The sequence below is a fragment of the Danio rerio genome, chromosome 9 (genome assembly GCF_049306965.1).
Source record: "Danio rerio strain Tuebingen ecotype United States chromosome 9, GRCz12tu, whole genome shotgun sequence".
In the NCBI taxonomy this organism is placed as follows: domain Eukaryota; kingdom Metazoa; phylum Chordata; class Actinopteri; order Cypriniformes; family Danionidae; genus Danio; species Danio rerio.
In genome coordinates, this window is record NC_133184.1 from 55,389,857 (window position 1) to 55,414,960 (window position 25,104).

Genomic DNA, 25,104 nt, shown 5'->3' on the forward strand with positions numbered 1-25,104 from the left:
AGAAGGAAAGAAAGAAAGAAGGGAAGAAAGAAAGGAAGAGCAAAAAGAAAAAAGAAAGAATCGAAGAAAGAAAGGAGCAAAAAGAAAAAAGAAAGGAAGAGCAAAATAGAAAGAAAGGAAGAAAGAAAGAAAGAATCAAAGAAAGGAAGAGCAAAAATAAAAAAAGAAATAAAGGATCAAAAAAAGGAAGAGCAAAAAGAAAAAAGAAAGAAAGAGCAAAAAAAGAAAGAGAAGGAAAGAAAGAGCAAAAAGAAAAAAGAAAGGAAGAGCAAAAAGAAAAAAAGAAAGAAAGAAAGAAAGAAAGAAAGAAAAAAAGAAAGAAAAGAATCGAAGAAGGGAAGAGCAAAAAGAAATAAAGGATCAAAGAAAGAAAGGAAGAGCAAAAAGAAAAAAGAAAGGAAGAGCAAAAAAGAAAGAGAAAGAAAGAATCAAAGAAAGGAAGAGCAAAAAGAAAAAAGAAAGAAAGAGCAAAAAAAGAAAGAGAAGGAAAGAAAGAGCAAAAAGAAAAAAGAAAGGAAGAGTGTAATAGAAAGAAAGAAAGAAAGAAAGAAAGAAAGAAAGAAAGAAAGAAAAGAATCGAAGAAGGGAAGAGCAAAAAGAAATAAAGGATCAAAGAAAGAAAGGAAGAGCAAAAAGAAAAAAGAAAGGAAGAGCAAAAAAGAAAGAGAAAGAAAGAATCAAAGAAAGACAAGAAGAAGGAAAGAAAGAAAGGATCGAAGAAAGAAAGGAAGAGCAAAAAGAAAAAAAAGGAGGAGTGAAAGAAAGAAAGAAAGAAAGAAAGAAAGGAAGGAAGAGCAAAAATAGAAAGAGACAGAAAGAAAGGATTGAAGAAAGAAATGAAGAGCAAAAAGAAAAAAGGAAAGAAATGGCAAAAAAAGAAAGAGAAAGAAAGAAAGGCAGAAAGGAAGAGAGAAAGAAAGAAAATCGGTCAATCTGTGCTTTTAAAAAACAGCCGGTTGTGTTTAGGGAAATGGGTGAGCGGGTCAGTCTATGCTTTTAAAACCACTCTCAGTTGGGTTTAGGGAAGGGGCTGGGCGGGATTTACATGAGAAAAGCAGGCGCGACTGGCACTCTGGTGGATTCGTGAAAACAAAAACTAAAAAAAAAATCCTCCTTGGACGTATTTCACGCTCTCCAGAAACGTATACCGGGGTACATATCCCTAATGAGCCTGGGTTAAAAATGCTCATGTAAGTGACCATGGCCTTAGCCTTAATTAGTTAATTCATTAAATTTGTTTCTCTAAACCTCATTTAAATAAACTTCATTCCTCATCTTCGTTTTGGAACCCCCCCCCCCACTCATCCCTTCTCCTCAGTTCGGGCGACACGGTGGGTAGCACTGTTGCCCCACAGCAAGGAGGTCGCTGGTTCAACACTAGCTGAGCCAACCGATACTCTCTGTGCGGAGTTTGCATGTTCTCCCCGTGTTCGCGTGGGTTTTCCCCGGGTACTCCGGTTTCCTCTCACACTCAACAACCATGCAACAAAAGTTAAAGACACAAGCACTTACTACAAACTAGCGCAGCTAGTGGTCTATTTGGGAAACTATCGAGATCTACCTGATCTTATATCCCTCCTAATGCTTATTGACCAGGCGGGAGCCTTGGGCTCATCTATCACCGAGCTCAGGGTTCTCTCCCGGGACAGCATGCCAAACCTGCTTAAATAGTCAAGCATTATCTAAGTGTGAACTCTTGAATAGTGTTTTTTAACCACACGGACATGGTCTCAGTCACATCATACTGCATTTTCAAACCTCATAGTAAAAGGCAGGGTTTACAGATCGGTCTCCTGAATCTTCAATCTCTGTATTTCCAACAGTGCGTCAGCGATCATCTCATTGCTCTATTTTTGCGTCTCCTCAGGAATTCACATCTGAGACAAAGCAGATAATGAACGATAACCGAAGCCTTCGTTCTCTCGCTCCTCCGGGATGCAAACCACAATCCGCACACAAACACGCCAATTACCATCAATTTTCCTAAGCGGTTTGGACATCAAAGCCGGGATGTTATCTCTGGTCTGAAATAAAGCACTGAGGGTCAGCGCTGATGTGGACGCGCAGTGTTGCGCTATCACAGGCCTCCAGTAGCTTTCTTTTCTTACACACAAGCAATTAGAGATAATTCTTCATTTCAGCTGTTTACATACAAAGCTTTTATCCTCTATTTAATGTGGCGGGGCTGAATGTCAGGTCGCATTAGAGCTTATCCTGCTCATCTGGAGGGTTTGGCCTGATCCTGATGTGATAAGGAGGGAAAAAGAAAAACGTCCGAAACATATCAAACACAGAGCTGGCGACCGGCAGACCCAGAAGACCCCAGAGGACAGAGCCCACGTCCCACCCAGAGCACCACACACACACTAACCACCTTAATAGAGCACAACTAGGTCATACCCATGTCATTATATAATTAATTTGTCCCTGTAAATCACATAATCAAGTCCACACACACTGTTGCTTATATTGAACTGAATTATGATTATTGGAGTTGGTTAAAAAACACTTTAGATTAAAAAAAATAAGCTTAAATGATTATTTTACATATAAATATAATTCTTTTTGTGTTTAATTCTTTAAGAACTGCCTTAATCCTTCGTGGCATAGATTCAAAGCGATACTGGAAATATTCCTCAGAGATTTTGCTCCTTATTGACATATATACAATATACTATATATATATATATATATATATATATATATATATATATATATATATATATATATATATATATAGACATATATAGTATATATACATATAGAAAAAACCAGTCTAAGATAATTTAGGTGGGTTATCCTGCTGGTAGTAGCCATCAGAAGATGTAGACACTGTGGTCATAAAGGGATGGACATGGTTAGCAACAATACTCAGGTAGGCTGTGGCGTTGACACGATGCTAAATTGGTACTAATGGACCCAAAGTGTGCCAAGAAAATCTCCCCCACACCATTACACCACCACCAGCCTGAACCGCTGATACAAGGCAGGATGGATCCATGCTTTCATGTTGTTGATGCCAAATTCTGACCCGACCATCTGAATGCTGCAGCAGAAATGGAGACTCATCAGAGCAGGCAACGTTTCTCCAATCTTCTATTGTCCAGTTTTGGTGAGTCTGTGTGAATTGTAGCCTCAGTTTCCTGTTCTTAGCTGACAGGAGCGGCACCCGGTGTGGTCTTCTGCTGCTGTAGCCCATTCGCCTCAAGGTTGGACTTGTTGTGTGTTCAGAGATGCTCTTCTGCAGACCTCGGTTGTAGCGAGTGCTTATTTGAGTTACTGTTGCCTTTCTATCAGCTGGAACCAGTCTGGCCATTCTCCTCTGACCTCTGGCATCAACAAGGCATTTGCGCCCACAGAACTGCCGCTCACTGGATATTTCCTCTTTTTTGGACCATTCTCTGTAAACCCTAGAGATGCGTGAAAATCCCAGTAGATCAGCAGTTTCTGGAATACTCAGGCCAGCCCGTCTGGCGCCAACAACCATGCAGCAGATTGTCTTGACCATGTCTACATACCTAAATGCATTGAGTTGCTGCCATGTGATTGGCTGATTAGAAATTTGTGTTAACGAGCAGTTGGACAGGTGTACCTAATAAAGTGGCCAGTGAGTGTATATAGGTGCATTACCTAAAGTATATACACAAAATTGTATTTTATTAAAAATATCAGCATTTATTAATGATATTTACCAATTTCGCTCCCTCATTACCAAAAGAATCAATTAATTTTATCTTTGTTGTAACCTTTGGTAATTTTAACAGTATTTATCTGATGACATAAAGTTCTCAAATCCTCAGATTAAATTAAATCGTACATTTCCAGTGTGTGGATCTGTGCAGTCCTCTCAGCGCAGCTCTCATAAGATCGTCTGTCATTTAAAAAGTCTTTCAATGCAACTCTCCTCATGTTCACACATCCGCTTTACTCGTGTGACGCAGATCTGCTGTTGTCCTTAAAATGTCGAGTCAGACTGTAACTGTACTGCCGTGTGCTCCTGATTCACTCATAGTGTGATCTAAAGGGCTCCTGTGAAAAAAATACAGCACACTTTGTTTTTAAGATGCTGAAACTAGAGACAGCAACTAGCTTTGCACATTTGCACCAGACACTTCCTTACAAACAATCTCTCTCTCCCTCTCCCATACATATATATATAATACATTGCATTTATGAAGTGAGTTTCACACAGGTGAGTGTGCTTGACAAACCACCTGTCTCTCTCTCTCTCTCTCACTCTCTTTTAATATTTATTAAAAACCCTCCCTTTGCTAATTATTGCACTTAATTCTCTGAGCACTAACAGTAGCTTTGTATAATTAGCAATTCTAGGACCCTATGATACACCCGGTGCAATAAGGCACAAGATGTGTTTGGCATGATTTGCTGCTATTTTCAGACCAGCACAACTTTAATTTTCACATTTTCCTCAATGTTGTTTTAACAGGAAACCCATTTGCTCCACTTAGTGGACTCATGGGTGTGCTGGACTGAAAAGGAGGGTGTGGTGAGGGGGCGTGGCCGAGAGCCGTGGGAACGGAGTGAGGCCACCGCGTAAGTGGATACACCTGCGGTGCGCACCTGCCTCGAATCCCACGGAAGGAGCTCTGGACCATAAAAGGAGGAACGATGGCAGAGGAAGCCGAGAGAGGACCGGGCCCAGGCATATTGTTTTACTTTTGTTTATTTTGGTTTAGACGGCAGTCTCCGTTACTAATAAACCACTGTTACTAATAAACCATTTAAAAACGGCGTCGGTTCCCCGCCTCCTACTGCTCGGCCCGGATGTCCAGGATCTCCTGGTGCTGTTTACGGTGGAGGACTGTGAGCGCCTGGATCACTTCCGCAAATGGACTGGTTGACGGAGTGGTCATCTAAGCGGCGAGGTCTCTTCTTCTTTCCCGGGTTTCAGCACCACTGTAACAACGTTCCTTTGGCCGCCGCGAAGAAGGAGGCGGAGAACCGACGGCGTTTTTAAATGGTTTATTAATAACAGTGAACAGAAAACCAGTCTAAACCAAAACAAATGGACGGCAGCTCCTCACGGAGACTGCCGTCAAACTGAAAACAAAAGTAAAACAATATGCCCGGGCCCGGTCCTCTCTCGGCTTCCTCTGCCATCGTTCCTCCTTTTATGGTCCAGAGCTCCTTCCGTGGGATTCGAGGCAGGAGCGCACCGCAGGTGTATCCACTTACGCGATGGCCTCACTCCGTTCCCACGGCTCTCGGCCACGCCCCCTCGCCACAGAGGGGTGTTAAGACGCATTGTTGGTGCGCTGCTATTGTCAGGGACTGAAATAGACCAACAGTGCCATTGACCAACTGTAAGCTGCTCTAAAGTCCAAACGCTTACACATTGCTTAATACACACAGGATGTACAGCGATACACAAATATCTTTTGGGATGAAACCAATTAAAGGATTAAAATGTTAAAAAAATATATTTTCTACATAAATGTAAACACCCCTGCCTCCATGCCTTCTCCACCTCGGGGTGCTTTATCAAATTATTCATGACAATCTGTATCTGTATAGTGTAGTGCTGTCAAAATGAATGCGTTAACGCATGTGATTAATTTGAAATATTTTAACGCATTAAAAAAAATTTACGCAATTAACGCAGTTGCAGTTTTTTTTATTTCCTGTTGTGGTGGACGTGTGTTCAACATGCAAAGAAATATGGATAAGACCAAGGAAACACTTTTAGAAGGAAAGTTTCAGTATAAAACAATTAATGTCGCATTAGCAGGCTCCCCAGCATTTCCTCCAGAGTTTCATGCAATTTCGGGTGTTTCATTTTTAACTTTTGACTTTTGTTTTAAGTGACTCTGTGGTCCTTTAAGGTAATAAAAAATCGCTGTTTACAAGGTAGACTCTTAATAAGAGTATCTTAATCATATTAAAATCGGAGTATTGGTGTCCATATAAATGTACTCAGAAAGTGCCACACGATGTTTGCGAGCTGTCAAAGACAGCACATTCCTCTGCCTTTCAGCATGCGCCCTCCAATGTTTCAGTAAGTTTGACGTGTTTCCCCCTTAACCGCAAATGTCTGCTTCGCGTTGTTGTGTCAGAATTCTTGTAAAATACAGCCATACTTTAGAATGCTTAGTTTAAGCAAATTTGATGAACGCGATCATGCCTGTTGAATCTGTAGGGAGTCGCTCCGGCTGCCCTGTCCTGCACGTGTTGTGTGTGTGAATGTGTGTGTGTGTCTGTGTGCACGCGATTCTTAGCAACAAAGCTGCCTAAACGTTGTTGTTTGTAGCCACTAAATCAAAAAGTTACGAATTGCCGTGAGATTGCGTTGCACTTTCAGCTCACATCATTTAAAACAAAAGGTCCATATTGTCCCCCGATAATGTCAACAGACTGGACTGTTTTAGCAACTGGCTGCATGTAAAGGAGAACAACTCAACTCACAGCAATACAACTTTACAATGAGTACAAGTGTTTGTAGTGAGTACTTTATTATTATTTTCCAATTTTCATATCTGCAATTCCTGTATTTTGACATTTTTTTGCAGTCCACTTAGAATCCAACTTGGAAATACATTTTTTTCTTTATTGGTATTGATTGTTTTGAAAATCAATTGGCATTAACATGCCTGTGTTGTCAATAAATATGGCTGTCAAGCCAGGATCTTGATGGTTTATTGTGGGTTTGTTGTTTACTTGAAGAAATCTGTGTTACAAGTTAAACAAACATTTTAATAAACTATTATATTTGGTTTATAAATAGCTTTTGTCTTGCGTTTACATTAATTTTACATTAGAATAGCCAAAATTACAAGTTTCAGTCTTTTAAATGTGATTAATCGTGATTAATTGAAAAAAAAAATGTGATTAATTAGTTATTTTTTTTTATCGATTGACAGCACTAGTATAATGTTATTATTATCATTAGTATTATTTATTATATGCATATTTATATTTGTCTTAATAAAAACAAGCTTACATTTGCCCTCCTGTGGGGTTTTGGAGACGTCTGCATCACGTCTGCCTTGCTTTTGCTTGCGGTATGAAACAGGACTAAAGGTATCAGTATGCTTCATCTAAAACTCTACATCAGGGCTATTCAATTAGTTTGTCATGGGGGCCGGTTCATGAAAAGCATTTCAGACGAAAGGCCGGAGAGATATGACTTGCTATATGAGTGATGACACAACTGCATATAAGAGCCAATATGCTGTATATTTTTGCTCCTTAAGACACCCATGTTGGCTTTTTCTACATTAAAATGTTAAAATATTCTATTTTGAAACTTCATAATATCAGTGACATTGTACAATAGGCTTTTTTAAAAAAAAAAAACATATTCAACTGTGGTATTTCAGAGCACAACAAAAGCAGTGCATTGCTGCATTAGGCTTCTTCTACATTCAGACACATTAATATGTTATGTTTTGAACTGCATAACAATTAGGGTTGCAACAATTATAGATTTTGGTTGTACGATTATATAGTCTGAAGAACAATCATGGTTTCACTGTTATCACGTCTAATGTAAATTCAAGCTTTATATTAGGTAAGTAGCTATTTAGATTAACTGTTGTTGCCATCTGCATTCATGCATACATACTCATTTTAATAACAATTTACCAACACAATCTCACGGCAAATCGTAACTTTTTCATTTAGTGGCTAATTCGTATGAATTCGTACGATCTAATTCGTACAATTTAGTACGATTTGCTTATCCCCCAATGACGGTTGGGCTTAGGGGTGGGGTCAGGTGCCACGCCTCCTTTTTAAAATCGTACCATTTCGTACGACTGAACTCGTACAAATTCGTACGAATTAGCCACTAAACTGGCAAAACGTAAAATACTTACGTTTTCTCATGAGATCAGGCTGCAATTTACCTAACATATCTTTTGTTTACATTGCACTGAAAGGCACGCACAACTCTCACCGTGAGATGTTTTCTACTGCATGCACCCAGAAAGACGCAAGCGCGTCGCTCCGCTGGCGCCCACATATTGTCATATATTCTTACATTAGAAATAACAAACTTGCAAGCGGTAAAAACGTGATATTAAAATGGCCGCTGCTATAGTTAATCCTGTGTGCGTGCGTATTAGCCTCGGTGTACTTCAAACTTAAAACTGGCACACAGGCAACTTGGCATTTTACAGCGGTTTTGTTCCATGCAACAGAAATGCGGCTTAGAAAAGACATTACGAATTAAAGCGCAGTTAATAGTGAAATCGGCTAATCGTTGCATCCCTATTACAGATATCAGTGCATTGTACATATAGCTTTTTCTACAGACGGCTGCCCTCACAACTGGCTTATGATGACTCGCGCTCTGTGCAGCCTTTAACTGCATCTCGTGCTGTTAGTGAACAGACGCACGTAACTTCAAAACTATAGCGGCTGTTTGTCGACTGAACTACATTTATTTTTGATGTCTTGATCACATTGTTTGGAGGGCCGGAACAAAGTGCCTCGGGGCCGGATTCGCCAATTGAATAGCCCTGCTCTTCATTTATAATCCTCTCAGTCTATGCTGACATCATCTTCAGCAGCTTAAACACTGTAATGGCCATCAGACAGACGGCTGCTTCTCACTCAGGGCTGTTTATGCTAATGAGGGAGAGATGGTCACTGGTGGGTGGGGCTTTCCCACTCTTTGACACAAAGGAAGAATGTCAAAGTGCTTCTGCACACTTAATTTATAATTAACTAATTAATTTTGTCCATTAGAGGCTGGATATATTCACACAACTGCATTTAAAGCCCTTATAAAAGTGAGTCTTCCATAATAGGCCTCCTTTAAAATCCCAATGCATGCTTTGTTAAATGAGTAGTTGGCTTTAAAGTAGCATACAGGTTTTCACATTCAGAGACACCAATAATCCACCAGCGGCGGGTTTTTTATAATTAAGAGTCTCTTCTTAAACAAGACAAAGGAAGGGGGTGATATGCAAATACTGTATTGAAGGAGTTTGGGGTGTTTTGCATAAAGGTGAAGGTTTTCTGCGGGTCGAGGTCTGACCTGTGAACAGTGTTCTTCAGAGCTGCGAGATCACGAAACGTTAAACAAAAGCAGAAATGCCAGCGAGGCGCAGAGCATCTTCCGGATCCTCCTCTGAAATACAGCAGGACGAGTGCGGTCAGAGAATCAACGGCCTGTTGCAGAATCATTAATGCTAATAAACGGATTCTTTTCGCCTTGGGTCAGTAATTCATTATGAGCCACAACAAAAGGCTTTATCATATATGATAAAAGAACAGAAGACTCATTTTCAGTTCAAAACACCACAGACAAAATAATACAGGCATCAACAGGAAGATTGATTGTTGACAATAAAAAACACAGATAATAATAATACTATTAATCACATTTCTTATATAATAACAATAATTATTCTTATCACATTATGTATAAAACAATATATAACTATAATAATTATATACACTACCTGACTAAGTCTTGTCGCCTGTCCAAGTTTTAAGAACAACAAATAATAAGTTGACTTCTAGTTGATCAGTTGGTATCAGAAGTGGCTTATATTAAAGGCAAAGGCCTCTAGATTACAGTTATTTTACCATAATAAAATCTGATCATGCCTTGATTATTAATGATTTCATTAGGACAGTAAGGTCTGATTCTGTTTAGACTTGTCACTGAACAGAAATAATGTCCAGTATAGAATATAAAGTCATGCTGCAGTACACATCTTGTGTCTGACTCCATCATGAGCTTGGAGGACTGCATCCATACATCTCTGCAATGACTCAAATCACTGATTAATAAAGTCATCTGGAATGGCAACGAAAGCGTTCTTGCAGGACTCTCAGAGTTCATCAAGACTCTTTGTGTTCATCTTCAATGCCTCCTCCTTCATCTTACCCCAGACATGCTCAATAATGTTCATGCTTGGTGACTGGGCTGGCCAATCCTGGAGCACCTTGACCTTCTTTGCTTTCAGGAGCTTTGATGTGGAGGCTGAAGTAAGGAGCGCCATCCAGCTACCCCCCTTTATTACCGGCTTAGTCCTTTTATTCATCGCCACAGCAGAATGAACCGCCAACTTATCCAGCACGTTTTTATTCAGCGGATGCCCTTTCAGCTGCAACACATCTCTGGGAAACATCCATTCACTCCTACACTACGGACAATTTAGCTTATCCAATTCACCTGTACCGCATGTCTTTGGACTTTGAGGGAAACCGGAGCACCAGGAGGAAACCCACGCGAATGCAGGGAAAACATGCAAACTCCACACAGAAACGCCAACTGAGCTAAAGTTCAAACCAGCGACCTTCTTGCTGTGAGGTGACAGCACCACTGCGCCACCTGCGGCTTTATAATCTTAAAAAAATTAGATTATATAATCTAATTAAGCCATTTAGTGTAATTTATAGTTATTCAGTTTAATCAGTGTAATTTATAAATATAAAATATACTTTTTTTTAGCTTTTTCGATTTAGGCATAGGCCGAGTATAATATTTAGTTTCACTTGTAAATACTAAAGATTGTGTTCTTTAGGTTTTTCATGGCACTTTATTGCATGTTGAATGTTACAATCTCATTTAAGTCATTTTCAAATTCTAGCCTTGTTTATCTTATACAAACAGTTGAAGCCAGAAGATTACACACACTCTAAAAAAGAAACATAACCATTTTTTTTAAAATGTATGAGGGTAAATCATACTAAACGTTTATCGTTTAGGTTTGTTAGGATTACCTAAATCATTTACATTTGCTAAATGCCAGAATAATGAGAGAATTTATTTTTTGATATTTTTTTATTAATTTCTAGCCAGTCAAAAGTTTACACACATTTCCTTGGTATTTTTTAGCTTTACTTTTAAACTGCATAACTTTGGTCAAATGTTTTGGGTCTCCTTCCACAAGCTTGTCACAATAGTTTGAAGGAATTTTGGCCCATTCCTCCTGACAGAATTGCTGTAACTGAGTCAGATTTGTAGGCTGTCTTGCTCACACAAGCTTTTTCAACTCTGCCCACAAATTTTCTATAGGAGATCAGGGCTTTGTGATGGCCACTCCAAAACATTCACTCTGTTGTCCTTAAAGTACATTTGAACTAATTTGGCAGTATGCTTAGGGTCATGGTCTGTTTGGAAGAGCCATGTGTGGCCAAGTTGTAATTTCCTGGCTGATGTCTTGAGATGTTGCTTCAGTATTTCTCCATAATGTTCTTTCTTCATGATGCCATCTATGCTGTGAAGTGCACCAGTCCCTCATGCAGCAAAACAGCCCCACAACATGATGCTGCCGCCCCCATACTTCACAGTTGGGATGGTGTTCCTAGGCTTGTAAGCTTTCCTCTTTGTCCTCCACATGTAACACTGGTCATTATGGCCAGACAGTTCAATCTTAGCTCCATCAGAGCACAGGACACGTCTCCAATATTAGTCTTTTTCCCAGTGTAATTCAGCAAATTGTAATCTGGCTTTGTTGTTGATTCTGGCTTGTTGATTTTCCCATGTTGTCACACAAGGAAGCAGCGTGTTTGAGCTTTTCCTTCAATACTATTCTACAGTTGTGCCTCACATTAACTCAAATGTTGTCAATTAGCCAATCAGAAACTTCCAAAACCCTGACATCATCATCTGAGCTTTTCCAGAGGCAGAATAATCTTACTGTGTGTAAACTTGACTTTCAAGAAAAGTTATAACATTTTCTCAAAAAATATGTCTCTCATTACTCTGCTATTAAGCAGAACAGAAACAAATTGGATAACTTACCTAAAAGTGAAAAAGGTTAGTTACATTAACATCTGACTTTTTTTAAAATGGTTATGTGCCTTTTTAAACAGTGTATGTAAACTTCTGCTTTCAACACTATATATATATATATATATATGCATCAAAAAACAGCATCAAACAACAAGAGGAAGCATAAATGACAGAATGCTCACTTCTAAGTGGAGTTCAACAACTGAGCTGAACAGAATACTAAAACTCGGCACTATTAAAGCATCATCTCTGACTCTGAGCTGTTTTGATCTGTCACCGCCGCACAGAAAAGAGAAAAATAAAATTATACAGAAATGATTATGGCTGCTTTCACTTACATATTATGATATGCTGCCTTTGCCGGGTGCTTTACTGAAATTAATGAATCCTTGATATTTCTCATAACCTTTGACTCCAATCAATATGTGTGTCACTGTAACATCGTTATTTTCCATTTGAAATGCGCTCAGAAAATCAATTATTAAAGAAAGCTATTATTCTGCCACTAAACCCCCTCAGAACATACAATTTATGATTCATGGAATACATATAATGTAATTAAGAGCTTTGAAGTGAATCTATTTGCCTTCATTTGCATTGGGCTGAGCTGCACATTCACTCACACCGGTCTGAGAGAGAAGAAGAGGAGGAGGAAGAGGAGGAGAAAAAGAAAAAATGAGGAAGAGGAAGAAAAGTAGGAGGAATAGGAGGAGGAAGATGAGGAGAAAGAGAAAAATGAGGAAGAAGAAGAAGAGGAGGAGAAAGATGTGGAGAAAGAGAAAAATGAGGAAGAGGAAGAAGGGTAGAGAGGACGAGGAAGAAGATGAGGAGAAAGAGAAAAGAGAGGAAGAGGAAGAAAAGTAGAAGGAAGAGGAGGAGGAAGATGAAGAAAAAGAGAAAAAATGAGGAAGAGGAAGAAGAGGAAGATGAGGAGAAAGAGAAAAAGGGAGGAAGAGGAAGAAAAGGAGGAAAAGGAGAAAGATGAGGAGAGAGAAAAAAGGAGGAAGAGGAAGAACAGGAGGAGGAAGAGGACGGAGTTGAGGAGAAAGAGAAAAAATGAGGAAGAGGAGGAAAGATGAGGAAGAAGAGGAGGAAGATGAGGAGAAAGATAAAAAATAGGAAGAGGAAGAAGAGGAGGAGGAAGAGGAGAAGAAAGAAAAAATGAAAAAGAGGAGGAAGATGAGGAGAAAAAGAAAAAAGGAGGATTAGGAAGAAGAAGAAGAGAAGGAAGAAAAAGAGGAGGAAGATGAGGAGAAAGAGAAAAATGAGGAAGAGGAAGAGGAGAAAGAGAAAAAATGAGGAAAATGAAGAAGAGGAGGAAGAGGAGGAGGAAGAGAAAAAGGAGAAAGAGGAAGAAGAGGATGAAGAAGAGGAGTAGGAAGAGTAGAAAGAGGAGGAAGATGAGAAAAAAGAAGGAGGAGGAGGAGAAAGAAGAGGAAAAAGAAGAGGAATCGGAAGAGGAGGAGGAGGAAGATGAGGAGAAAGAGAAAAAATGAGGAAGAGGAGGAGATGAGGAGAAAGACAAAAGGAGGAAGAGAAAGAAGAGGAGGAGGAAGAAGAGGAGAAAGAGAAGATGAGAAGAAAGAAAAAAGGAGGAAGAGGAAGAGAAAGAGGGGGAGGAGGAGGAAGATGAGGAGAAAGAGAAAAGGAGGAAGAGGAAGAAGAAGAGGAGGAAGATGAGGAGAAAGAAAAAAGGAGGAAGAGGAAGAAGAGGAGGAAGATGAGGAGAAAGAAAAAATGAGGAAGAGAAAGAAGAGGAGGAGGAAGAAGAGGAGAAAGAGAAGATGAGAAGAAAGAAAAAAGGAGGAAGAGGAAGAGAAAGAGGGGGAGGAGGAGGAAGATGAGGAGAAAGAGAAAAGGAGGAAGAGGAAGAAGAAGAGGAGGAAGATGAGGAGAAAGAAAAAAGGAGGAAGAGGAAGAAGAGGAGGAAGATGAGGAGAAAGAAAAAATGAGGAAGAGAAAGAAGAGGAGGAGGAAGAAGAGGAGAAAGAGGAGGAAGGTGAGGAGAGAGATAAAAGGAGGAAGAGGAAGAAGAGGAGAAAGAGAAAGGAGGAAGTAAGAGAAAAAAGAAGAGGAGAAGAAAAAAAGAGGAACAAAAGGAGGAGGAAGAAGGAGGAGGAAGAGGAGGTGAAGGAGAAAAATTGGAAGGAGGAATAGGTAGGAAAGGAGGACAATGAGAAGGAAGAGGATGAAGAAGAGGAGGGGGATGAATAGAAGGAGAAAAGTGAAAGATTAGAAGCAACATGAAGAGGAAGAAGACAAGGCCGAAGAAGAAAGAGACAGGAGGAAGAGGAAAACGAAGAGGAGAAAGAGGAAGAAAGAGAGGATGAAAAGGAAAACGAAGAGGAGGAAAAATAGGAGAATGAAAAAGAAAAGGAGATGAAGAAGAAAAGGAAGATGAAGAAAAAGAGGAAAAAGAGAGAAGTATGAAGTAGGAGAACGATGAAGAGAGGAGGAGAAAAAGAAAGAGGATGAGAGAAGAAAGAGGATGAATTAGACTAGCAGGAGGAAGTAAATGGGAAGAGTGAAAAGAGGAGAAAAGAAGGAAGATTAAGACAAAAAAGGAAGAGGAGGTGTAAGAGAATGAGAAAAAAGCGGAGGAAGAACGGAGGAGAAAGAAATAGAGGAGGAAATGGAGAAGAGGAGGAGGAAGAAAAGGAGGGGGTTAAGAAAGAAAAGCAATAGGAAAAGAAAGAGAAAGAGGAAGAAGAGAGGGAAATGAAGAGGAGGAATAAGATAAAGATGGCATAAGTAAGGAGAGAAAAAAGAGGGAGAAAAGGAGGAAGAGGATACAGGGTAGGATGAGGACAAGAAAGAGGAAGAGGAAAAAAGAGAGGAGGAAGAAGAAAATGAAGGGAGGAAGTAGGACAAAGAGGAAAAAAAAGAACGAGGAAGGAGATGGAAAAGTAAAGGAAAAAGAAGAAAAAGAGTAAGAAGAGGCAAAGAAAGATTTTTTAAAAAAATATATTTTCTATTGACATCTTAATATTTAATATCAACAATTTTCACAGCACTGTGAAACATCTTCAACTGCAGGACTCTGATTGTTTATTTCAGCCGATGACTCTTCACTGCTGGATGTTTCTATCTGCATATTTGTTGGTCCAGTGCTGCTTGAATCTAAGACAGCTAGGTGAAGTCCACTTCCTAGTCATCATGCGATTGCAGCACAGCCGGATGAATTAATAGCCGTATCACAGCACTTGTGCATACAGTATCTGCACGACTCTCCGCTCATCTGGAAAGCAGTTTATTTAGCGGATTCTGAGCGTACTGACCATGACTAATGCCAGATTTAAATAATACCACTTCCTCAATTCAATAACTCATTCCGTTTTTTGCCATCGTTTTATGCATGGCTTGTACTAAGCGCAGTCTCAATTTACATTTTTGATGTGACACGGCGATCTGAGAGATTATTTAGAAATTAATTTTCGCTGTCGCTCCTCGTCTTTTGTTGGTTGCCGGAAAGCTTCCGCGATCCGCCGATCAGCTCCAGCATCACACAGACAATGAGCCTGAATTTAGGAAACTCTGCTCGTTCAGGCGAAACGCGATTGATAAAAGCAGCGGAGCACGATGAAACTGATAGCGCTCATGCTAAAGCTTCACTCCATCATGTTAACACTCACACGAGCCAGAAAACAAGCAAACAACATCATTTGATGAGGCGTCATGTAACGAGTTTTCACAATAACATACTGTACACTTAGTTTATCTACAGACGGACTGGCTAAATAACCAAATGTAGCAGTGCTAACTACTGTAAACTGTTACGCCAAAGAAAAACTTCTTCAACTCAAGTACTTGACTATACGCTTGTTAAGTGGTGACGTATGGTATGAGGGATGCAACCAGGGCTGGAGTGGGACTCATTTTCAGCCCTGAAGTTTCAAGCCAGACCGGCCCACCTCAGTTCACCACCAGGGCCGGAGTGGGACTCCTTTTCAGCCCTGGAGTTTCAAGCCTCAGACCGGCCCACCTCAGTTCACGACTGACTATATTGAAATAAGGTCATTTCCAATTCAGTTTCTAATGACACGATCACGTCTTTTTTTGAGAAAACAGCTGCTTTAAAACTTCAAATGTTCAACAACCCTAACAGTATTATATGTCTTAACAATAAAAAAATAAAATAAAAAAAATTACTCAGCCGAGGATCAAACCCAGATCTCTGGCGTCGAAAACCTAACATGCTAACCACTCGACCACAACAGTTATGAAATCATTCATTTGCAGGCTGCATCTTCATCACGAGGCTGCGAGAAAATAGATAAAAAGAGCAGAGCTGCGGTACAATATTGAATAAGAAGACTGTGATCAAGTAAATAAATACATTAATTTAAAAAGTGTGACTGCGAGCAACAGATTCTGGAGCTATCTGGAGCTATTTTTCTGGCCCTCGCGGCCAAAAAACGGACCGGCCCACCGGGAATTCTCCCGGTCCTCCCGATTATAATAAATAATAAATAAATAGATGAAAAAAAGTGCGACTGCTGAGTGCAAGCAGCTAGGGACATCAGCCCTCACGGCAAAAAAAAGGACCGGCCCACCGGGAATTCTCCCGGTGCTCCCGATTAGCCAATCCGGGCCTGGATGCAACATTACAGTTAGCCCATGGTTCAATACATACCTCAGTTTTTTAACATGGTTTTCGGTTCAGTTCGGTTCTCATGGCTTAACACGTGTTTTTTTATTTTTATTTATAGGCATACCTGTCAACCCTTCCGTTTTTCCCAGGATTCTCCCGTATTTTACTGTTCTATCAAGCTATCATGCCGTAAAGGTATTTTCCCGTATTTCTCTCGTATTTTCAGTCTTTCTCTGAACAGCCGAGCCTCCCTATACACAACCCATACCGCCGAATCACCAGGGGTCGCCCCTTGCTCTAAAACGTGAGTCTTCTGTGCTTTCTCTTTGTTTAGGAATGAAAACACTTATAAATAAATATTAAAAACGGCGCGATTTCATTTCCTTTTGATTACAGGTGCCGTCGCCCATCCTATACAGTCCTCAAAACAGTCATATAATGGTGCATGACTGTGAGCTGACGCGCTCCATAGTGATAAACAGACGCTGTTTCCCAAACTAATTCTGTACACGCGATTTGAAGCGGAGAGAAAGTCTGGCTTTTGGGTGCGTGTTTAATCTCACAACTTTCTAAACTGTTTTTGACCCTCAACTGAACGCTCTGTTTGAGTGGGAGTGGCCAATTGTAGACCCTCAAGTAAACGCCCACTGTTCTGATTGGCTGACAGGTTTGCATATTGACAGGGCTAAACAAGCAGTGCAGCTTTGTAGAAGTGGGCCTTCAGTGGAGGCGGAGCTTATCCTGTCTATTACATCATAGATTAGAACATTCTAGAACAGGGGTCTCAAACTCGCGGCCCGCGAGCCATTTGCGGCCCTCAGTGCAATATTTTGTGGCCCGCGCCGACCGCTGTATACTGACAGAATCAGTGGAGCGGGGAGAGAGAGCGCTCCCCGCTCCGCTGATTCTATCCGTACACAGCGGTCACTGGCATTCCCCGCCCGCCGTGTAAACAAAGGGGCGGGGATGCCGGTGATGTCACCACGCACCCCGCCCCTTTGTTAGACGCTGTGACGGGCGGGAAGTGTTAGGAGGGAACTCGCGCCGGCCAGAACCAAGGTAAGCTGTTCCCGCCCCTGCCTGCCACTTAGCTACCTATCTGCAGCCTGCCACCTACCTAGCTACAGCCTGCATCTTATATATATTATGTGTAGATACAGACTGGTACAGACTGATGTGACTGGAGTGGGGTTCAAGCGGACCATGTGCCTTTTTGGGAGCACATATTTGTGTGAGAAGTTATTCTCCACCTTGAACTCTAATAAGTCAAAGTACAGGTCTAGACTTAATGATGATCATCTTCAAGCCATACTGAGGGTCTCAACTGCTTCCGCTCTAAAGCCAAATGTGGTTCAGATTTGTGAGAAGAAGCGCTGTCAAGTCTCTGGCAGCAAGGAGTAGGCAAAAGATGCCATGTTCAGAAGAACTGTTCATAATCTTCACTCAATGTTCTATTAATGTTCAGGACACTTCATGATCAGAAGAAATAATAAAAACTGTTAATATTGACATTTGAGGACTTTTTTTTTGTGAAATCACTTATGCGGCCCAGCCTCACCCAGACTTTGCCTCCTGCGGCCCCCAGGTAAATTGAGTTTGAGACCCCTGTTCTAGAATCTACCATTTCGTGAGATGGTCTTTAATAAAAGTTGCTTTTAGAGGAACCACAAAGTGTTGAGTTCTAAAACTTGCAGGAGGCTTTTATAGTGCTGTGAGCTCTAATATGACAAAACAATAACTTAATTTTGATTTTATAATTCATGACACCTTTAAACATAACTTAATATTTAAAATAAAAGTGGTGCTTTGTATTGCCGCTTGAGTTCCAGCAAAAATCTGATTAGAAAAACAAACACCAGCAGTTTAATATGACTGGGTGTCACTAAAAAACATCTCAGTATGAGAATAAGGACTTATTTTGTATGAACAGAGTTAAAAAAAGTCTGTTTGCAAAGTAGGAAGTCGGTTCAACTTTGGAGACCTCTTTTTTTTTTTTTGATAGTTTGCAGCTCTTCTGTTGTCATAGCCATTATCATGCATAGAAAGTGGCTTGTAGAGAAACACCTGCCTTCATCCTTTTTATTTTCATCAGAATAGATGTATTCCCAGTATTTCCTGAGCGGCAATCTCACTACTTTCTGAGCTGTTTTTGAGCCTCAACCCCGGCGCATCCATAGAAGCGACCTAGGCGACCGCCTAGGGTGGTAGAATAGAGAGGGCAACGTCCGCGACATCTCCATCAACACCTGCTTCCTCGGTTATGTCTGCGACACCTCCCTCAACATCTGCGTCTTCAGTTATGTCCGCGACACCTCCCTCATCCCCCACCGCCTCAGTTTTATCCGCATCTACGGTGGCAGAATAGAGAGGGTGGTGTCCGCGACACCTCCCTCAACACCCGTGTACTCAGTTATGTCCGCGACACCTCCCTCATTCCCCACCGCCTCAGTTTTATCCGCATCTAGGGCGGCAGAATAGAGAGGGCGGCGTCCGCGACACCTCCCTCAACACCCGTGTCCTCGGTTATGTCTGCGACACCTCCCTCAACATCTGCGTCTTGAGTTATGTCCGCGACACCTCCCTCATCCCCCACCGCCTCAGTTTTATCCGCATTTAGGGCGGCAGAATAGAGAGGGTGGTGTCCGCGACACCTCCCTCAACACCCATGTCCTTAGTTATGTCCGCGACACCTCCCTCATTCTCCACCGCCTCAGTTTTATCCGCATTTAGGGCGGCAGAATAGAGAGGGTGGTGTCCGCGACACCTCCCTCAACACCCATGTCCTCAGTTATGTCCGCGACACCTCCCTCAACATCTGCGTCTTCAGTTATGTCCGCGACACCTCCCTCATTCCCCACCGCCTCAGTTTTATCCGCATCTAGGGCGGCAGAATAGAGAGGGCGGCGTCCACGACACCTCCCTCAACACCCGTGTCCTCAGTTATGTCCGCGACACCTCCCTCATCCCCCACCGCCTCAGTTTTATCCGCATCTAGAGCGGCAGAATAGAGAGGGCGGCGTCCGCGACATCTCCCTCAACACCCATGTCCTTAGTTATGTCCGCGACACCTCCCTCATCCCCCACCGCCTCAGTTTTATCCGCATCTAGAGCGGCAGAATAGAGAGGGTGGCGTCCGCGACACCTCCCTCAACACCCGTGTCCTCGGTTATGTCCGCGACACCTCCCTCAACATCTGCGTCTTCAGTTTTGTCCGCGACACCTCCCTCATCCCCCACCACCTCAGTTTTATCCGCATCTAGGGCAGCAGAATAGAGAGGGTGGCGTCCGCGACATCTCCCTCAACACCCATGTCCTTAGTTATGTCCGCGACACCTCCCTCATCCCCCACCGCCTCAGTTTTATCCGCATCTAGAGCGGCAGAATAGAGAGGGTGGCGTCCGCGACACCTCCCTCAACACCCATGTCCTCGGTTATGTCCGCGACACCTCCCTCATTCCCCACCGCCTCAGTTTTATCTGCATCTAGGGCGGCAGAATAGAGAGGGCGGCGTCCACGACACCTCCCTCAACACCCGTGTCCTCGGTTATGTCCGCGACACCTCCCTCAACATCTGCGTCTTCAGTATTGTCCGCGACACCTCCCTCATCCCCCACCGCCTCAGTTTTATCCGCATCTAGGGCGGCAGAATAGAGAGGGTGGTGTCTGCGACACCTCCCTTAACACCCGTGTCCTCAGTTATGTCCGCGACACCTCCCTCATTCCCCACCACCTCAGTTTTATCCGTATCTAGGGCGGCAGAATAGAGAGGGCGGTGTCCACGACACCTCCCTCAACACCCGTGTCCTCGGTTATGTCTGCGACACCTCCCTCAACATCTGCGTCTTGAGTTATGTCCGCGACACCTCCCTCATCCCCCACCGCCTCAGTTTTATCCGCATCTAGGGCGGCAGAATAGAGAGGGTGGCGTCCGCAACACCTCCCTCAACAACCATGTCCTTATTTATGTCCGCGACACCTCCCTCATTCCCCACCGCCTCAGTTTTATTCGTATCTAGGGCGGCAGAATAGAGAGGGCGGCGTCCACGACACCTCCCTCAACACCCGTGTCCTCGGTTATGTCTGCGACACCTCCCTCAACATCTGCGTCTTCAGTTATGTCAGCGACACCTCCCTCATCCCCCACCACCTCAGTTTTATCCGCATCTAGGGCAGCAGAATAGAGAGGGTGGTGTCCGCGACACCTCCCTCAACACCCATGTCCTCAGTTATGTCCGCGACACCTCCCTCAACATCTGCGTCTTCAGTTATGTCCGCGACACCTCCCTCATCCCCCACCGCCTCAGTTTTATCCGCATCTAGGGCGGCAGAATAGAGAGGGTGGCGTCCGCAACACCTCCCTCAACACCCATGTCCTTAGTTATGTCCGCGACACCTCCCTCATTCTCCACCGCCTCAGTTTTATCCGTATCTAGGGCGGCAGAATAGAGAGGGCGGCGTCCACGACACCTCCTTCAACACCCGTGTCCTCAGTTATGTCCGCGACACCTTCCTCACCCCCTGCTGCCTCAGTTGTATCCGCGCTTAGGTCGGCAGAATAAAGAGGGCGGCGTCCACGACCCTTCCCTTAACAACCCCCCTATCCCTCTTCAATTTGATAACCGGTCATTTCCGTTTTCACTTTCGGGTTGAGGGCGGGGAGCGGCAGTTCAGCTTGCTCCAGCCCTGGCCTCAAATTAAAGCTCTGTTTGAGTGGGCGTGGCCAATTGTATACTTAGCAGGAAACACCAACTGTTCTGATTGGCTGACAGGGTTGCATATTGACAGGGCTAAACAAGTATTGCAGCCTTGTAGAAGTGGGCCTTCAGTGAAGGCGGAGCTTATCCTGCCTATTACATCATTGATCAGAACATTCCAGAATCTGCTGTTTTTTCAGACGGCCTTCAATAAAAGCTGATTTTAGAGGAACCACAAGGTGATGAGTTTTGACACTTACAGGACGTTTTTATAGAGCAGTTAGCTCTAATATGCCAAAACAATAATGATATTTTAGTTTTTTTAAATCATGAGCCCTTTAAATTTAATTTAAAGAGCCCATATTATGGGTTTTTGAAAATGCCCCTCCATGTAGTGTGTAACACAGCTCTAAGTGAAGTGAAGTATCCAGCTAAGGCTTAAATCTGTAAGTGTACAGTGTTTAAAACGGTTGATTCATCTATAAAAGAGTCGACTCATAGTGCTTCAAATGAGTCGCCTTGATAACGAGTCATTAGGTGTTTCGCCATGACGTACTAACGAAACCAAGTTATTCACGTGCACGCGCAAACCCGCCCCCCCCACCCCCACACACACATACACACACACACACAAACATGACGGTCGATTGAAGTCACACCGCAGATGGATATTATTGAGTCTCTACCCAGAGATGAAACCTCAGCATTATAACCAAGCCTTGAGCAGTTGGAAACTACTGGAAACTTCTGGAAGCTACATGCTACAAAGAATACTTCATCGGCGTTTGTTAAAGGAAGGATCAGTAAAGAGAAATGATCGACATGTCAGGACATGGATCGGTTTCTTCCTCCATTTCTCAAGTGTAAGTATGTGCGGTTGAAGTTGTTGCCTCGTTGACTCGAGCTTGCGAATGTATTTAGGTGTGATTTGTTACTTGTAATCGCGTGTACTGTATCAGGTTAACTCGCTATATTCTCATATCGCGTTCAAAGCCACGTTAAAAATGTGACACGTGCTGCTTTGTTTACGTTCGGTGGAGGAGGGTAATGTGTGTGTGTGTGCGCGCGCTGCCATCCAGAGGTGTGTGTATTTTTGTGCGCACATGTTGTCGTCCGGAGGAGGGGTTATGTGGCAGTTGACCAATTGCCACTGACTGTCATCGGTCCAATCAGCACAGATTAGCTTTGTGCTAAGGAGGGGTTTGGGAACAAATGAATCACTGGATGATTCATATGGGAGTCCCTGGGATAATTAGGTAAAAATAAATGCATATTATAAGACCATGAAAGTGTTTTTTGACCTTGCATGCATATTAGACTGTTGTTGAAGACCCTTACAACCAAAATATGACCCTATTTCATGTATAATAGGGACTCTTTTACATAAAAATAAATGGTGCTTTGTATTGCCGCTTGACTTCCAGCATAAAATCTGACTCCCTAAACAAACAGTTTTATATGACTGGTTGTCCCTAAAAACATCTCAGTGTAAAAATAAGGAGCTATTTTGTATGCACAGAGCTAAAAGAGTCTGTTTGCAAAGTAGGAAGTCAACTTTGGAGACCTACTTTTGTTGGGTAGCTCGCAGCTCTTCTGTTGTCACAGCTATTATCATGGTTAGAAAGTGGCTTGTAGAACGACACCTGCCTTCATCCTTTTCATTTTCATCACACGACGAGAGATGTAATCCGAACGAGTCTGGCATTTTCAGATTACCACAGGCCTCTCATTTGGAGCGTCGATGACAAATCTCCTTATTTACAAGGCAAGAGGCTCAGGCGACTCCTTCCAGGTGAACCAGCGGTGGAAACCCGAAACCTTCGCACCTCCTGCTTCCGACGTAAGCTGGTTAAGAAAACTCCAGCGTCTCTCCTGCTCTCAGACTGATGCCCTGAGACAGAGCAAACTTTATTTCCGCTTGTTGAAACTGATAGCGCGTGAGGAAAATGCCAGCCTGAGAGCAGAACTCCTACAGTGGTGGAGAAAGAGAAAGAGAGACGCTCCTGTCAGTCTGAAGAGATTATTCCTGGCCTCGTCTAAAAACACGCTAAAGCTGCTTACGTTTGTTCCTTTCGGGCTCTTCTCAGATCCAGCACTGATTCATCACTTAAACATGTTCATTAGGGCTTTTGTCATGGCCTTAATACTAATAGATGCCAAATCGAAAATTAAATGTCGCATTTTGGAGTTCGCATCAAGTAAAAATGTAAACAACGTTCATCATGTGGACTTTAAATATGGCAACATACAAATAAACCTGAATCAAACTAAATATTCTAAAGCACAGCATCAACATATTTCCTGATACCCGAGTTATTCTTCATCCTCTGAGATAGCAGGCCAGATCCTCCTCAAACAGGTTCATTAGGGGTTTTGTGGTGGCCCTGATGGGTTTCTGGTATCGATGTTGGAGCAGATTAAGTTTCTCCGCCGTATAAAGCTGTGATTGTTCTTGGTTATTGGAGAGAGATGCTCCTCCGCTGAACGAAAACCTGCAACCATCCTGGAGAACACTGACATTAACAGCTTATTTCACAATATTAAAGGATGATTGAGTGTATCCATATGTTGATGCTTTCTGTGGAACAAACAGATAGTAAAAAATGTTAAATATTTGCAATAATAGAATAAAAACAAAGCATGAGACAAACAGTATATGCAAGTAATGACTAATATTATTAACATAACACAAAATAACAGCATATATATATATATATATATATATATATATATATATATATATATATATATATATATATATATATATATATATATATATATATATGCTATAATAATGATAACAATGTGTGTGTATGTATGTATATATATATATATATATATATATATATATATATATATATATATATATATATATATATATATATATATATATATAATATATATATATATATATATATATATATATATATATATATATATATATATATGTAAGTAGCCATCAGAAGATGGAGGCACAGTGGAAAAAAAAGGGATATAAATATAAATAATTTTAATAAATTTTAATGTCTTAGCTGACAGGAGCGGCACCCGGTGTGGTCTTCTGCTGCTGTAGCCCATCCGCCTCAAGGTTGGACGTGTTGTGTGTTCAAAGATGCTCTTCTGCAGACCTCGGTTGTGTCTGGCCATTCTCCTCTGACCTCTGGCATCAACAAGGCATTTGCGCCCACAGAACTCCTAGTAGATCAGCAGTTTCTGAAATACTCAGACCAGCCTGTCTGGCACCAACAACCATGCCACATTCAAAGTCACTTAAATCCCCTTTCTTCCCCATTCTGATGCTCGCTTTGAACTGCAGCAGATCGTCTTGACCATGTTGACATGCCTAAATGCATTGAGTTGCTGCCATGTGATTGGCTGATTAGAAATTTGCGTCAACGAGCAGTTGGACAGGTGTACCTAATAAAGTGGCCAGTGAGTGTGTGTATACTAAATAGTGTTAAACAGCACACTAGTAGTTTAGTACACTAAATTAAATAGTGTAGTTAAGTACACTAAATAGTAAGATTAATATATATATATATATATATATATATATATAATTTTCAACATGCAATACATATAAAAATTTAGATTTTAACACATACAATGAAATAATGTAAAATAATATCATAACACAAAATATAAAAATAAATTATATAAATAAAGAATCCAAATTAATACAAAAATTAAATTATTATATAAATTCTTAAATATCATACACTGTAAAAACCAAAAAGTTAAGGTAACTCAAACCATTTGAGGAAACGATTGCAACAAACCATTTAAGTTCAAAAACTAATTCTAATAAGTACAGTGAAGTTAATCCACTTGAGTAAATGAAGCAATTTGAGCACAGTAAAACCCGATAAATGAAGAAATCTCAAACCAACCAAGTTCTGTGAAACCCAACAAGTTAAGGCAACTCAAACTGCAAACCATTTGAGTTAAAGACTAATCTATATGAGTACTGTGAACGTACCCCATTTATGTAATGTGGTATTTAATAAAGTCATTACCTTCAACACTGAGTTCAAAACTCTTTTCAAATAATACATAATTATTCAAAAATAATATTTGCAAATAAGTACAATTACTTTTCAGTCAAG

The 25,104-nt window shown here is 41.6% G+C and overlaps 2 long non-coding RNA genes across 2 annotated transcripts in view; one reads left to right on the forward strand and one right to left on the reverse strand.

Moving 5' to 3' along the window:
• LOC110440052 (uncharacterized) overlaps positions 1 to 23,011 on the reverse strand; it is a 37,066-nt gene extending 14,055 nt beyond the window's left edge. Inside the window, exon 1 of the long non-coding RNA XR_012385696.1 lies at positions 22,567 to 23,011. This is a non-coding gene — a long non-coding RNA (uncharacterized lncRNA). The remainder of the gene's footprint in view (positions 1 to 22,566) is intronic.
• Positions 16,421 to 23,412, forward strand: LOC141376234 (uncharacterized). Its single transcript, XR_012385697.1, has 3 exons — positions 16,421 to 18,657; positions 20,473 to 21,591; positions 21,861 to 23,412. It is a non-coding gene; the product is annotated as an uncharacterized lncRNA (long non-coding RNA).
• Positions 23,413 to 25,104: the final 1,692 nt, after the last annotated feature.